The 16,561-nt window shown below is 25.0% G+C and overlaps 1 long non-coding RNA gene across 2 annotated transcripts; it reads left to right on the top strand.

The window, feature by feature from the left end:
* Window positions 1-1,124: 1,124 nt before the first annotated feature.
* LOC136984535 (uncharacterized) lies at window positions 1,125-15,728 on the top strand. Of its 2 annotated transcripts, none has more exons than XR_010882204.1 (4): window positions 1,125-1,658; window positions 11,287-11,485; window positions 14,783-14,955; window positions 15,508-15,728. It is a non-coding gene; the product is annotated as an uncharacterized lncRNA (long non-coding RNA). The 2 variants fall into 2 exon arrangements; XR_010882205.1 differs by lacking the exon at window positions 1,125-1,658 and adding an exon at window positions 11,100-11,209 and having other exon boundaries at window positions 11,289-11,485.
* The last annotated feature ends 833 nt before the right edge of the window (window positions 15,729-16,561 follow it).

The following is a 16,561-nucleotide window of genomic DNA, read 5'->3' as shown; positions in this document are numbered from 1 at the left end:
TATATGAACGTTAGCTTAGTGAACTTATTACATCGGCTTAAAAATTGAGCTTATCAAAAACATTTCAAATATTTTATGTAATCTTTAAACACTGTACAAAAAGATAATGTTTTATCGAGAATTTAATTACTGGATGCTGTTTTTTTATTTATCAAATTGTAGTTTTTATCGGTTTTAACACATTTTATATTTCGACATAATTATGTAATTTTATAATAAATACGCCATATCTCCTAGGTTAAATGCATGTACTAGCAATTCTTGGAAAATCTGTTTTCACGTTATGCTCGTAAACAGAGTAAGTAAATGCATTTTGACATTAAAAAAAGTAATAAAAATCAATTTAATGATATAAAGTTTAATTAAAATGCAATTTATTAAGGTAACGCTAACAGAAAAGTAGGTTTTGAAATAATTATCAAAGTCAGCCATTTTTTTTCACGTGTAAGTTTTAATCAAATTGTTAACAATACCTTTATTAACAAAAACCTTAATAACAAATTTGTAATTTAAAAAATATATATATCTTCTATAAATTTTGTTTTTTGCATTAACAAATTCTTTATTAATTCTATTTTAAAATGCTAATTAGGTTATTCCAGCTTCATATTAAAATCCATTGTTTCGCTGTTAATGGGTTTCACGAACGGCGTATTTTCACAATAAAGCCATTGACCTATAATAACAGCTTGCATTCAAAATATGATAAAATTTATGATTTATTGAATATTTCTTACAAGACAGAATATAGTTTGGAATATTCTAATTGGAAAACTAGTTAATATTATGTTTCATTTCTAACCATAGCAAATATTCATTTCAACGTTGCCTTACAAGTTGTTAAAATTTTTAATATGAAAACAAATTCCTACAACTTTGCACGAAGATAAATCAAGTTTTGCCAGAATATTTAGCCTTTCCGGTTTCTCTCGATCTTTATGACCCTAAGTATTGCGTCTTTGAATATTTTATTTAAATTTTCCTAAGTTTGCCTATTTTATATTTTAAAAATTATTAGAAATATTAATTAATTCTTGATTTTTAATAACTTTTTCTATATTTTTGCATGCGTTAAATATCCACAAGAAAGATAAGTTCGCTTGCGGCATATCGCTAAGCCACGAAGTCATAAAATTCTCAAAAATTAATTTCTTTAATTAAATTCTATGGGAATATTTTATATTTTTCTTCTGTTCAATTAATTCGAATTCTGAAATTAAAGTGTTTGCTTCGAATCTGATCTCTCCTATTACTTATTACACAATCTCCTATTTGCTTCTTGATCCTTGAATATAATCTTCCAATGCTATCATAAAGCATCCTTACAAAGATAAAATGATCCTAGATTCGGATAAAAGAAACTATTCCCCAAAGATAAAAATATTATCTCGCAGAGATAAGCAATTATTCCGCAAAAATTTTCCATTGAAGTTCATGAATTACTTCTAGATAAATTTACCACAAAAATATGAAGTAGAATAAAGATTTTCAATCCTTCATTCTATTGCAATAGATATATTTTACAGAAAAATACCAGTTATCCATCTGGAAGTGAAACTTTTTTATTTTTCAGCGAACATGAGCATGCCAGAACAACGAGACGAGCTGCCTACTGAATTTCAGGAACTAAAAGTTTTCTACATGTTTTGTAAACACAGGTAAGAACTTTACGATTCTTTATTTCTATTAACTTAATGCTATATTTTCAATCAACTTAATAATAAAAACTCCATTAGTATTTTTATAATGCAGGTGCTTCCTATAATATGGTGAAAGTTTTTTGTTTTAAATTCAAAGATACGTTTATACAATTTTTTAGTGTATTATTTATTTTTTCATGCCCTAAAATATTTAATGGAATTTGATACGACAGAAAACAGGACGTAAAATTGTAAGTTTTTATAAAGTTAAATTACATATATTTTGTACTCTAAAACAGTGGTTTTCAACGTGGCCTTCAGAATACCTCAAGATGTCCAGACATTTTTTTTTTTTTTTTTTTGAAGCATTACAAAATTTCCTGATAACCAATAATTTATCTGAAATTTGAATAAATTATTAGATATTATGTCACACACTAAAAGAAACTAGTATGAATGCTGGCTTCAAAATATAAATATATATATATATAAAATATGAAAATAACTGATTGCTTCATGGCTTTTCCTAAATTATGCGAACTGTTATTGATATTGAACGTAAATTACACGTTACAGAATTAAACCTGTAATATTTCATTAATACTTAATCATTTCTCCTCCTTTCGAAAAATTCATTAAAAACTTAACATTGATTTAATTATTACAGCATTGTATTTTATAATCGATGCAATATTCGTTAGTTTTTAATTAACAAATAATGTCAAAATACAAAAACTTATTCTTTAAAAATGTATTTCTAACTCGAATAATAAGATTATGTCTTTGCTATCAATTAGGAAATGAATATTTTTTGAAATTATAAATGAACTTTCAGGCATAGTTTAGGCTATTTATAAGTTGTTCGGATACCCAAAATATATTTTAGCAATTTCTTTTTTTTTCAACGACAAATAATTATGCTATCTAAAATAGGCCTATATATTAGAAACAGTAGCCTAATAGAAAATGAAATTCAGATAATAATAAAAGAAAGAAGCGGAAACATTTATAAATGAATACAAATAAACAGTAGAATTAACGATTTCCTCTGAAAAGTTAGCAATTGAAGTCAATATGAACTCAAACTGGTAATCGGGAAACGTTTACTTTAGCTATTCTTTCTTTGATCCGTTAATTCTATCCCCCAATGTGAAACTACAAAGCAGAAAGAAAAGAAAAATCTGAAAGATAATTGACCACTGACATTCCGGCAAAAAGAGCACTCGCAACATAAATTCTCTTCCATAATATTTTGCTCATCCGGAAGATTTTTCTTTTTAATTTCTAATATTTATGGAAATACAAAAAAATATTAAATTTTTAAACTAGGTTTTAAAAATAATTTTCATATAAATACTTGTTGATTTGATAATTATCGCATTTTAAAGAACATAATATAGTGACAATACAAAAATTGTGTCAATTTAAGGATTAGTGTTTATAATGTGTCAGTTTAAGGATTAGTGTTTATAATGTGTCAGTTTAAGGATTAGTGTTCCTAATGTGTCAGTTTAAGGATTAGTGTTCCTAATGTGTCAATTTAAGGATTAGTGTTCCTAATGTGTCAATTTAAGGATTAGTGTTTCTAATGTTCATTACTTAGAAACACTAATCCTTAAATTGATACAATTTTTGTATAGTCACCATATTATGTTCTTTAAAATGCGATAATTATTCATGATTCATCAATAATACTTAGGTCCTATCATCGTGTTGAGTTGTGTACAAGGCTATAATCTCGATGTAGTATATAAACTTAATACTAATTTGTAATTTTAACGTAAAGTTTACATTAAAAATTGATTCAATGCATAAAAATTGGAATACATTTTAAATTTGACGTAGTTTCTATAATCTATGAGATTTTTCTCACATTGTTAAATAACTTATGCAATTTGACAAAAATGTTTACTCTGTGACAATTGATATGCCAGTCATTGATATGACTGGCAGGGAAATAAGAACAAAAATAATCATTCTTATTTCCCTGCCGGTTAAATTATATGACTTGCAGCTGAAGCAAACTAACAAAAGGACGAAAGACAAACAACATTTTAAAAATAATTTGTTTTCAATTTCTGTGGAACATATAAAAAAAATAATTTATTTATAGAATTTTCATAATAAACATCCATCTTAGATCTGATTTCGAATACTTTAGTTTATGAGCATCGGATCCGATTTTGAGTCAACGCTCAGAGAATTAAAGCATTATAATACAGTATATGACTTCGGCATTATGAATGGCATTTAAACAATGCTGTAATTATCATTATAAATGAAATATAATAAATGACTTTACAAAATAAGTATTTCTCTATGTTTTCGTTTCAGTTATTTTACTTAATACTTTCCAAAAGTTCACTTTGTACCCAGTATTCTTTGTATTCCGATGTATCGCAATTATTATTAAAAGAAACGACGTTTAGGAATTAAAATTTTACTTTAAGATAACAATTAACATTATAAATTATTCGATAATTTCGGCATTCAAAAACCTAGAACTGATATAAAATTTCTATGATATAATAAGCTTAAACATACGTTCTAAAAAAATTGGTTTGATGATTTATGATGAAATATTTGATGAAATTAACAATTTAGTATGAATTTCTCATTCAGAAGATACATGTTAAATGAGAAACAATGCATAAGAATATGCATAGTTTCTCATTTAAATATTTTTTTCGTTATTATTAACGAAGTTTCAAAGTTATATTCTTAGATTATGACTTGTGTTAAAAAATAAAGTTATTGTTTGATAAAAAGATTTTATTGAAGCGCAGAGACCGAGGCCAACAAGAGTCTTTGGCAGCGACTCAAATCGGCAAATCGCTAAAACTCGTTTTGCAAAGTAATGACCGATTTGAACGAAATATTACAAATTAATAGAACTAATAAAATGGCGTGTCGTGACGAAGGCCGAATTTTAAAATTCGACATAGAACGGGAGATATCGGAAGTCAAAGTTCATTTCCATGTTAAGTTAATAGGAATATTTTGCATTGTAAAAACGTAAACAAACGAGCGCGCGCTACCCGAAATTTGAAATGTGGCGTGGCTCTTGCCAATTTTTTTTTTTTTTTTCAAATACCAATCTTTCTTCCCATTTTTCTCGAAAAACTGACATAGCTTATATATATGCCTTGCATAATTTTTTTTTCCAAAACAATAATAACAGTATAGGCTATTGAGTTTCGGATTCCCATTGTAAGTCTATGGAAAAAATTCTAATTGAGTTCTATTATTTTTGCGTTTTCGTTAAATACAGGAATATTTTGAACTACATTAACAAACTACATTAAATTGTCTCTGCGTTTCAATCGGGAATGAAGTTCTCCTAGTTATTAACTTTGATTTTATTAGAAGATTGGATTGAATAACACATGAACAATCTGCCAATGGAGGAAGACTTTCTATGGGAGACTAATCTGTATTTATGACACGAAGAAAACCCGGAAAATCTCACGTGGTCACCCGTTGGTGAAGCACGAACCAACGACCAACTATCGGTATCCACTCGGCCACCAGCCGACCATTTTATTACAGTATTCACCTTTCTCATTCTTGAAGAAAAGTGAAGATCATCGATGGCGCGTCATTTAGAAACAACAATTTTAGATCATATTTATTTTGTAAACATAACTACTTTTTATGCTTACTACTTATTAGCTTTTTTCCTCTACTTTAAATAAGATTAATATTGAAAATGATATTTTGTATCTGATATACTTGAATGCGTATCAAATGTCACGTTATATATGTCAAACGTCGTGTCAAAATATCAAAAACAAATATTTCAAAACTGGAATTGATATCTGAGAATTACATTAATAAAAAAAGAACTAATAAATTAATTTTAATCTATATCTAACGGAATTTCGCAATATAAACTCTAAAGATTTTTCGAAATAGAAATTTGCCACCAACATGTGTAATCAATAGACACAAACGACAATTAAAAGATTTTTAAAGTAAAAAAATCTATCCTAATGTAAATTTGCATTAAACATAAACTTTTATTGTTAGATTTACAATTAATTTGAATCTACTTATTTATATCAAATTTATTTTAAGTACTAATAAAATAACTGAACAAGTTAAAATACTTTCATAAATGTATGAACATAAATAGAAACAAGTTTATTTTTTGTTTTTATATACCAATAAATTCTATCTATACGTAATTATTTTCTAATATCTTTAAACAGAAATCCGAATTTACATCTTCGGTATAATTTGCATTTTAATTAATTAACAATATAATTGACTGTATAATTAATATATATTTTATAACTTACATGCAGCGTTTTAATCAGTTACGAAAATATGGAAGAATTGAAAGCAAAAGCCGTTCAGAGAAAGAATAACAGTATTTGAAACAGTAAATTTAAGAACAATTCGAACAGTAGTTATAAACAAAAATTAAAGAAGTAATTAGAACCACACTTCATGAATGTAATGAAAAAGCTGGCAAACAAATAGGAGAGAATAACACTTGAAACATATCTGTAAAAAACACAGTAAAAATATTATTATATACGCTATACTAAATAAAATAATATATATTTTGCGGGAATATTCTAATACTTTACCTGATATCGCTGTTATTCAAGTCTAATATTTAACATAACGTATTATATTTTCAACGTCCAAAATCTCTTTGTTGAATAGAAGTAGAAGAATCATTATCAATATATGTACTGTACTGTGCATGTATACACATACATACACATATATTATTTACTAACATTAATACATATATATAATTTAACAACTACTCCTACTTTAATACTCATTAATAAAACTTTTGCCTTCACAAAGAAGAAAGAGCTGACAAGGACTCTTCATTTCTCTGCACTCGAACAGGTTAAAGGACCATTAAGAAGTCTGATAATTCTCAATTGTACTGAGATATTTAAATAACAACAAAAGCTTAAGAGGAGTAATTTTGTTGAATTGCCAGAAATTTCTCTATTTAAAAGAATATTTAAGTTAAAAAAAAAAAAAAAAAAACACACAAAGTTAAAATTGTGTGGCGTCATCTGTTATGAGATTTTATTTAAAGTACTTTTCATATTATTAACTTATAATAAAAAGATAGAAGGCTTAATTTTGAGGGTAGAGATGGGTTTCTAGAAAAATTGTAAATACCAATAACGAGTAAAAATTTTCATTAAGTCTGACCCCAGTCGAGATCTGACACATGGCCCCCCTCTATCTCTCCACTCGTTGACCTTTAAGCATCAAAATTTAATAGTTATTTGCATTAGTTATTATATAGTTATTAGAATTGCAATTCTATATGTGGCATTAATAGCATTAATGCCACATATAGAAATAATCCTGCCAATTTTCAAAGTTTTTGGTTCATCCAGTCCTGAGATTTAATGCAAAATAGATGCCGACACAAATACAAACACAGAATTTTATGTCTTTTTGTTTTACTCTTTGAGTTTCTTAAGTGTTAAAACGTCGAGAAGTGAAAAAAACAGGAGTCAAAACTTGACCGATTACCATACTTTTCTATTATATTCTCTATATTACTAATGCCGTAAAAGTAATATTTAATATCCTGTTAAAGATTAAGAACAGAAATAAAGAAAATTCAACAGTTTTATGTTGTTATTTTAATAAACGTTCTCAAATATTCGTGATAAGATAATGGATATTTATGGGATATAATTATTACTAAATGAAGTTCAACGAACAAATATGGTTTTATTTACAAACACGTAAATTATAGTAGTCGTTAAAAGCGATATGACTAAATATATTTAATATTTCTGATAGGTTTATTAGTATAGCACGCGTGAACTTGGTATACACAAGACAGAAATGACGAACGTTTAAAACAGTTATTTTAATAAAGCGTGAAAAACTATAATTTTATACCTTCGTGTCTGTCTGTTCATCTTGTAGGTACTGTACTGCACTGTTCAGTATGAGACCTCACTGATTCTTGCTCATATGCGCTGAAGTTCTTGAGAATTACACCCTTAATTCTTTCTTAGAACAGACTTCATATTAACATTAACTTGTTAATTATACTAGTATTTTATTACAGTATTGTTTGGGAATTCTTTCCCATTCTGTTCTAATTTATTCTTACTCGTTTACACAAAATGTGTAAAAATACAGGCCTTTTAAGAATAGCCGCAAAAAGAATGCCACAAAATTTACATATTCCTATCTAGTATAACATACATTTATATATCGCTTTGCTAATATTTTAATACTGTATACAAAATCAAATTTATTATTTTATATAAATTGCAACGGATAACATAAATAGATAGTTACTATATATTAATATAACATAGCCTATATATTAAACCAGATTTTAATCATTTTTTAAAATTACTTATTAATATTATCCAACAGTATAAAAAATTTTCTAAATTTTTCTCGAGAACTGAGAGGAGATTAACACTAAAATTATGTTAAAAATTACAAAATCTTCATTATATACAGCAGAAAGAATTAGTACAGACTGAAAAAAATTTTAAAGTTATATTTGAAAAATTAATACATTAATATATCAATTTCTAAATAATAATTACGGTTAGATATTGCAATTCTAATTTTCTATATTTATCAAACAATCAATAATAATGTAAAAGTGGTGTTAGAACTTTATGCTTTAAACTGGATTAGAATAACATAGAAACACAGACTTTAAAGTTTGAAATATTTTTATATTTTACAAAAATTTTATAAAATAAATTAGATTTTTCATTCATAAAAATAAAATTAATATTTGTTAACTATTTTTAATGAAATATTTAGAATATCAAATTAATTGAAAGAAGAATAATGTAACTAACTACATTAGTCCTAAAGAATATTTAAAATTTTTATAGATAGTTTATACAGTAGATTTAAATATATATATTTTTTAAATACTTAAAAGTATCAGTAAATATTACATAAATGATTAACTAAATAGATTTGCATTAACGTTTTTCTTAGAAAAGTTGATAGACAAATTGAGTTACGCATGAAATTAAAGGGGGAAAAAAGAAAAGAATGTAACTAGAAATAGTTGTTTCAGGAACTATTAAAATAATAATGAGAAACGTTCTTCGTGAAACTTATAATAAGAATTATTTATAATTTAAAATTTTATTACAGGAAAGATTTTGAGTACGTTAGAAAACAGCAATTTATTCGTTAGCAAATTGACTTCTAACAAATGGTTTAATTTTTAATTTCATTTAAGTTCAATCGGGCATTAATACAGTAGGCCTGGGTGTATTTTTAATTAAAATAGCAAGTCATTCCTTATTCGTAAGTCGTTCGAATTATCGGAAACATGTATATACAGTTTAAACAGGGCCATCCAGAGAAGAGCTGGCGATTTTCCCCTTGGCTCATAAAAAACAGCGGTACTGTACATAGTAGTTCCTATCCGTTTAAAATAATGTTTCTATATTGTTATCCTGTTTACATAGAAATAACAGTAAAATGGGAAAAGGGGCTCGCTCCAACAACATTTCCCATATAAACACTGAATGGTCATGAGTAAGTATGTATATGTAACTTTATTAAGTAAGATTTAAATAAGAATTTGATACAAATGAAAACACTGCCTATATAACTTACACAGGCAATGTTTTCATTTGTATCTAATTCTTATTTAAATATTACTTAATAAAATTATATATTTGCTTGTATCTACTATTTAAAATGAAAGAAAATGCAGCATATATTATTTGAGATAATTTTCTTTAATATAAACATTGTTGCAATGTTTTCCTGTTTGTGATCCCACTATCTTATAAGCTGTGCTCTTAATTAAAATAGAGGAAACATTTGAAAATTTCGATTCTTTCTAATCGGCATGTGATTATTCGTCGTATGAGTAATTTCCGATTACAGTATATACATTGGTATATTTCAACAGAGATTTCTAGTGTAATCGTTAAGCACGTGATACGGATATTAAAACTTCTTTCTTTAAATTAGATTTCACCGTGTTAACAAAATGGGTTAATAAGTTATTAACTATACTAAATAAGTATTCCATGTTTTAATTTTTAAGCATATACTTAAAATCCAAAGTTTAAATTAGTAATTTTATATAATAATAAACTAAATTCCAACTTTTTACATAATAAACATAGATTATATTTAAAAACTTTGTCTTAAAAATTGAACTCCATTTAATTTTCCAACATTTAAAAAAAAAAAAAAAAACTAATTGCATTTAAAATACATTATTTATTTATTTATTTATTTAAAGCTTTGAACTCAATAATCTATGAAATTTAATATATTTTTTTATTTTGTTTTTCATACTGAGAATAACAACATAAACGAGGATCTCGCTTATCTATGTTTATAGTTTAAACATTTTATATTTAAAGCTAGAGGAAGAAATAATACTAAGAAGTCAAAGATTTAACTTTTTGATTTATTTTATTTTGATTTATTATATTTTATATAAAAAAAAGAAAAGTTTCTTTACCAGCCATATGCATATTTATTAACACAGATAGGTCATGTAAGGTCATATAGTTTTTAAGTAAGTTGCATCAGCTATCCTTTTTAAAATGTTATTAAAAGTTTTTTTAAAAAAATAATAATTTCTGTCTTTCCTTTTCTTAATATAAGCTATTGAAATAAAAAGATCCTTCAGGATCGCGAGCTACTAGTTGAGGAAACTGGTACTAATTTTTATATAGTAGATTATAATATTTAAAGTAAAAAATTATATTAAATATAATCACTAAATAATAATTTTTACTATTACTATAGGTTATTGTCTTGCTGATAAGCTTCGGTATTTTTGTTACTTATCTTAGTACGAGCCAAAATTAAAAGTAAGAAATGCAATTAATGACATTTACATTTGGTATAATGGGTAAACGCTTCGTGGCATGAGGTGGAGACATAAAGACTTAATTGAATGTTATTTATAAATTTGGAATGTTGCGCCGTTATTGACGTCATCATCAAAATTTTGACCACCCTTGGTAATTACTAAGAAATTAAAAGATGGCTAAAAGTAAAATGTTAATATAATATCAATTCTTTAGATCAAATACAACCAATTTTACACGAATTTAAAGTATATATAAACCTATATATTTTTTAAATATTAATTAACAATCCTTTCATATATTTTTGAATATATAACTGATAAAAATATTAATAATTGGGCTGCAATTTTCAAATTGAAGACCTATAGATTGCCTGTCTATTCGTCCGTCCGTCCTTAATCTCGAGAATGCAGTTAGATAGATGAAAATCGAGACCAGATATGAAAAGCTTAGGGGTTGGAGGCCTCGATTAACTATATATATTATATATATATATATATATATATATATATATATAAATATATAAGAACGACGGGAAGTCACGTAGTTTTTTAATTAAAATATGATTAAAAATTGCAGCCTGGCCTTGTGACAATGTCACAACAAGTAATTGTTATATTTTTGAATAGTAATAATTGGTGACAAAATATTTAAAATGTGATTTAAAAAATTATTTCTGTCATTATATTTATTTATATTTTTATAATCACTTTATAAAAATCTATAGAATGACATTATACATGTGTGTTGTAAATTAATCTTATTCAGTAATGTGAGAAAGTTTTAGTTTAAAGCATTGATTCTCACTTTTTTTTTTATAGAGCATCTTCTTCGTGATAAATTGTTTTTCTTCCAGAAAACTGTGCTGTATCGAAACTGTACGAGATTGACATCGTTAATTCATGCTAAATATTAAAATTTTGCAACGATTCGTACTCAATGTTACGGCAGAATTTTACAGTCTGCTTAAAATTCATAATGACCCATTCCTGTTAAAAGGTAGCGGAATTAATATAGCAAGTAAGTGTTTTATTGAAAAATACACTAATATAACTAAATTAAACAAATTTAAAATTTCATAACTCGCTTCGAGAAAATGAATCTTTTTAAATTCATTTTTCTCGAACCGGTTCTATAAATAATTGAAGTTACATAAAATTTAATCGAAAAATCTCCAGAAAAAAACTTTATCAAAACAATTATTATCTGTTCCATTATTACTTTTTACATTATTTAACTTTATATATTTTTTCCTCCCATTTTCTTGCAGTTAAGTTTCTACAACGAAATAAATTTCCTATATTGTAGTTTTCATATCATTATAAATCACTTTTATTTTTATACAAAGGCAACGACGTCAATTAAAATATATTATTCACAATTTAATTCAAACAAAATGTATATAATAAGTATAGAAATTTATAGTTTATTCGTCCAACCCCAGATAAAAGATACAGTTAATATCTTTTTTGTAAATAGAACTATCAACATGAATCATGAAAATCAAATATTTGAATAAATATTTTAAAAAGTGAAATAAAGTCAAATGTAATAAAAATTCGCTTATACATTTAATTAATAGATATTTGTATATTGAAAAATTTTTATCATTATTCGGCCACGATATCTTTTCTTCTCTGAATTAGCATTATGATACAGTAGTAAGAACCAAGATGTGTTTAAACTTAATTCCAAAGTCTTCTCCTCTCTCTAAATATAAATTAAAGTTTATAATATTGTTTCTAAAATCATTTAAACTTCAATGAAAATCATTTATAATATTTATTTTTCCTGATTTATTCTTCCGTGATAAAAAGCCAATTTTAGGCAAATACAAGATTAATTTATGTCAATCGAAGAAGGTATTTGCAATAATACTCGTATGTTAATATAAGTTACTTATAAAATAATATTAAAAGTTAGATTTTTTAATAAAAAATCTATAATTTGCATTAAAAAGATTCTTCAAATAATGCGTATTTGCAGCTCTTTTCTGCATCTAAATTTTTTTTATATCAGGTCTTGTTTTTTAAGTATTAATATTAAATTAAAAATTTTTTATAAAAATAAATAAACAACATATAAATTAAATACTTATAAAATAAATAAATAAATTATTATTGTTGTTATTGTGCTTAAAATTATCAAAAGCAAACTTTAAGTCTCATTTTCAAATATATTTTTGTTTAACTTTGTTAATTATAATAATGAAATTTGTAACATTAAGAATTAAAAGTTAATTAGTAAATTGTATAAAAAATTTAATATTTTTGTTTAATATATCATTTTTCCCATATATTCTCGTTTAACACGAAATTACTGTACTTCTTATGTTGAAAAATATTTCATCATGAACATTTTTTCTGTTATCTATTAATTGTCAAGCATCATTTATTATAAGAAATGTAATTTTGACAACTGAAAATAAATCGCTTTTATATCTTATAAACTAAAATTAAGTTTAATACATTTTTTTTTTCTCTGAAATTTTAAAAATAAAAAAATCTGTATAACATCTATATATTTTTTTTCCTCAATGGATAACCTCAAATTTCTTTCAACCATAACAACTATAAAATTTAGATCAGTCTATATTTTTTGTGTTTTATTTTTATATAACTTTACTATGCTTGCATTTTTCTTGACATTTTAATAACTTTATTATTTAAATTACAATTTTTCTATTTTTATATTTTATTATAAGTTAAGTTTATCTTATAAACTTAAACTATGCAAAATATTTCAAAATAATCGATATGATTCTAAATATTTAAAATACTTTTTTAAAATTTTATAATCTATAAAATTGTAAATATAAAGCTATAAATATTTATATATGTTATAAAATATTTATAAATTATAGTTTTTCTGTTATATCGCTTTATCCTGAAGTAGTTGTTATTATTTTTTAAACGTCAAATTATTAAAAAGTTGCGAATGAATTCAAACTTTATTGTATAAATTATACATGTACACCCTCAAAAAAATCTGAAGTATTAATATATAAATGCGCCAAGTATAATATCTATTTTATTCTAATGTAAATAATTAGTTGTATGAGGTCAACCCGATGTATTAATCAAATTACTTCGGCAATCAAAGTTTCAATAATACTTGTTGAATGAATTAAACGAGTTAGCACAGCATAGATATATTAAGAGATATCTAAATAAATCTACGTACTTTTATATGCTGGTGCCAAGTAATTTACGGTGTTTCTATTGCTATAAAGTTTAACACTTGACTTCTCTCGTTGTTAATTAATTACACAAGATAATTATGTGTATTTAGCGTTTTCAATTACATCTCGAAAATATTGCGGATAGAATATCTTTTAATCTTTACAATATGTTCTTATATCTAAAAATTCCCAATTTTTATTATGTTTGTATGTAGAGTGAGGTATACCTTGGTTTATAACAATCCTAGACATATTTCGTCATTTTCAGTGTTGAATTGAGTGCCAATTAATTACACACGTAATATGGATCATAGCACTTTAAAGAAATATTAATCAGTAAACAGTCTTATAGGCACATTTAATTCTTTCGGTGCTGTAATCGTAAATTTAGCAGAGAATATACGATTTTTTTATAACATTTTGAAGCATTAAAATTAGTACTAGAAAGAAGAAAACGAGAAATTACCTGTAAAATGGATATGTTAAATTAATTTGGTAATTTGAAATAAAAGAAATCATTCTTTAAATTGATTATCGTATAGGCCTACGAAATACGATACTTATACGAAAAAAGTCCACATTGTATATCCTACACTCCTCATTACATTTTTAATCCCCAACAGTTGTTAATATTTATTGCTTTTAATTAGATGTCGATAAAGCTCAGTTGAATGAAGTAGGTAGCGTAAATAAACAAGATTTCATAATTTTTTCACCCGATTGCATCCGTTTCACACTTCCGATTGAATACTGATTGGTTATCAAAACATAACATTATAATCAGAGTACTTCTATGATTGTCAAAGCTACCAGTCAGAAGTTCTTTAAAAGTCGCAAGAATACCTTTTTAGATAATTATATCTACTAAAATTTTCATTTGTTCTATTCTTTTCAATGTTGTACAGAGAGACATGTATGTCTGGTCACTTTAGCTCATTCTATAATTATGTAGCTATCCAACGTAAATTCCAGTGTGAATTAAGACCTTCCGGGGTCTCTAGGCACAGAAGATTGGGACCCTCAACATAATTTTACGACGTGATAAACTAATAACGTCTAATTGTAGCTATAGAATTATTTACAAATTATGATATACAGTTACAATGGTAAAATTGCTTTATTTTTTCCAATTTCAGGACTCGAAGCTCCTAGGCACGTGTTCAAGTGTCTAATGGTTAATTTAGTATGGGTAACGGCACACAAATATGAAACAAAAACATAATAAATTCATATGTAGAAAATAATTCAAAATATAAGAAGCATTCTTATCTTAAAAGAATCAAATATAAGGGAACCTTTAAATATTTCTGTAATTAAAACTATTCTACTTTTTTTTTTAGACTTAAAAAATTTCTAAAATTATGTTCTTTTAGAAATATAAATCACAATTAGTTTTCAATCTGATATAAAAACCTTTAAATATAAAGAAAAATATCGATAGTAAGATACCGATTATCATATTCAGATTAAAAATTATTTCTGAATATGATAATCGGTATCTGAACATTGATTTATCTTCGTTCATATATCGGAATCTAAAGAAACTAAAATGCAAATCAGTGAAATCCATAAAAGAATCCGTTAAAGTATGGATTATTATCCATAAAATAAACATAGAAATCCCATATAAATTATAAATTAAATCATATTAAAAATTATTTCAAGAATATTAGAATACTGTACGAGAGAAAAGTCATATGAATCAGAGGATTAATTCGGAGAAAAAAGATAATTTATCAGACTGAATTTTGATACTTTTTAACTGCAACATTTAAACTTTATTTCATAGGCCTATATAATGTCGATTTTTTTAAATATTATATATTAATTTTAACATTAAAATGATTTTTAATTGTAGTAGGTCTACTTTGAAAGTGAAGAGATCAAAATTTAGATTTTTGCTCTGGAATATAAAGTTAAATCTTTACTTGATAACGTGTACACATGACTGTAGATCTGTTACTGATTAGATATGATATTCTTAAAAAAGGCTTTCCAATTAAAATCATTGTCACGCAATTTAATCGATTGATTATTATATTGAAAATATAACCGTTAAACACGAAAAGAATTACCACATAACATTGAGAACTTCTGAGAATATTATTATAATAATTCTACGAAAAATAAGTAAATATTTCATTAAAATTCATTCCTAATAAAAAACATTTTCAAAAGATGATAACAACAACTCAGAATTATTTACACAGTTTTTATAATAAACTTATAAATATTAAAAATCTATAAAATATTTAAATTTAGAAAAATTCTGTTAGGATTTAAAATAAATTAAATTTAAAAAATGTAAAAAATGTTAAAAAGCCATCCTCACATATTTTCTTTATTACAAAAGTTCGTTTTTTTTATAATTTGGACTTTAATCACTCAATTGGATTTTGTTCATTATGCGATTAATTTATGCCTTATCAATTTTTTTTTCTTTCTCCATTGTAAATGGCGAACTAATTTACGATAAGGCCCACCAAAGGCTTTGATCCGGAACCATTTCGCAATTCTCCTAGAAGATAATTAAATATGTCTACGTAGCGTGAGATCATTATCTTAACAAGGATCCGGAGCATTTTATATTCTAAATTAAATTCTGAAAGACAATACTCTTTGCAAATTATTATATCCTAATTTTTTATCGTTTGTATCCATTAAATTTAATAAAATAATATTTCATAATTTATTTATAATATATTAATTAATGTAATTATTCCGACATAATAATTTTAAACTGAAAGAATTTATGTTCATTAGTTACTCGAGAGTTATTCGAAAAATTTACATCAAAATCATTTCCCGAGTTCTTTATTCTATTATTAATTTAAATTTAATCATTATTCATAAAAATTATCAAAAAAGAGTAAGTTTTTTTGCTTAAAAATATCCGAAATCAACTTTAAATTCGA

This window comes from Centruroides vittatus, unplaced genomic scaffold, assembly GCF_030686945.1.
Source record: "Centruroides vittatus isolate TY-2023 unplaced genomic scaffold, ASM3068694v2 contig_922, whole genome shotgun sequence".
Classification (NCBI taxonomy): Eukaryota; Metazoa; Arthropoda; class Arachnida; order Scorpiones; family Buthidae; genus Centruroides; species Centruroides vittatus.
The sequence above is the reverse complement of the archived record's forward strand: the minus strand, read 5'-3'. Positions and strand labels throughout refer to the sequence as shown.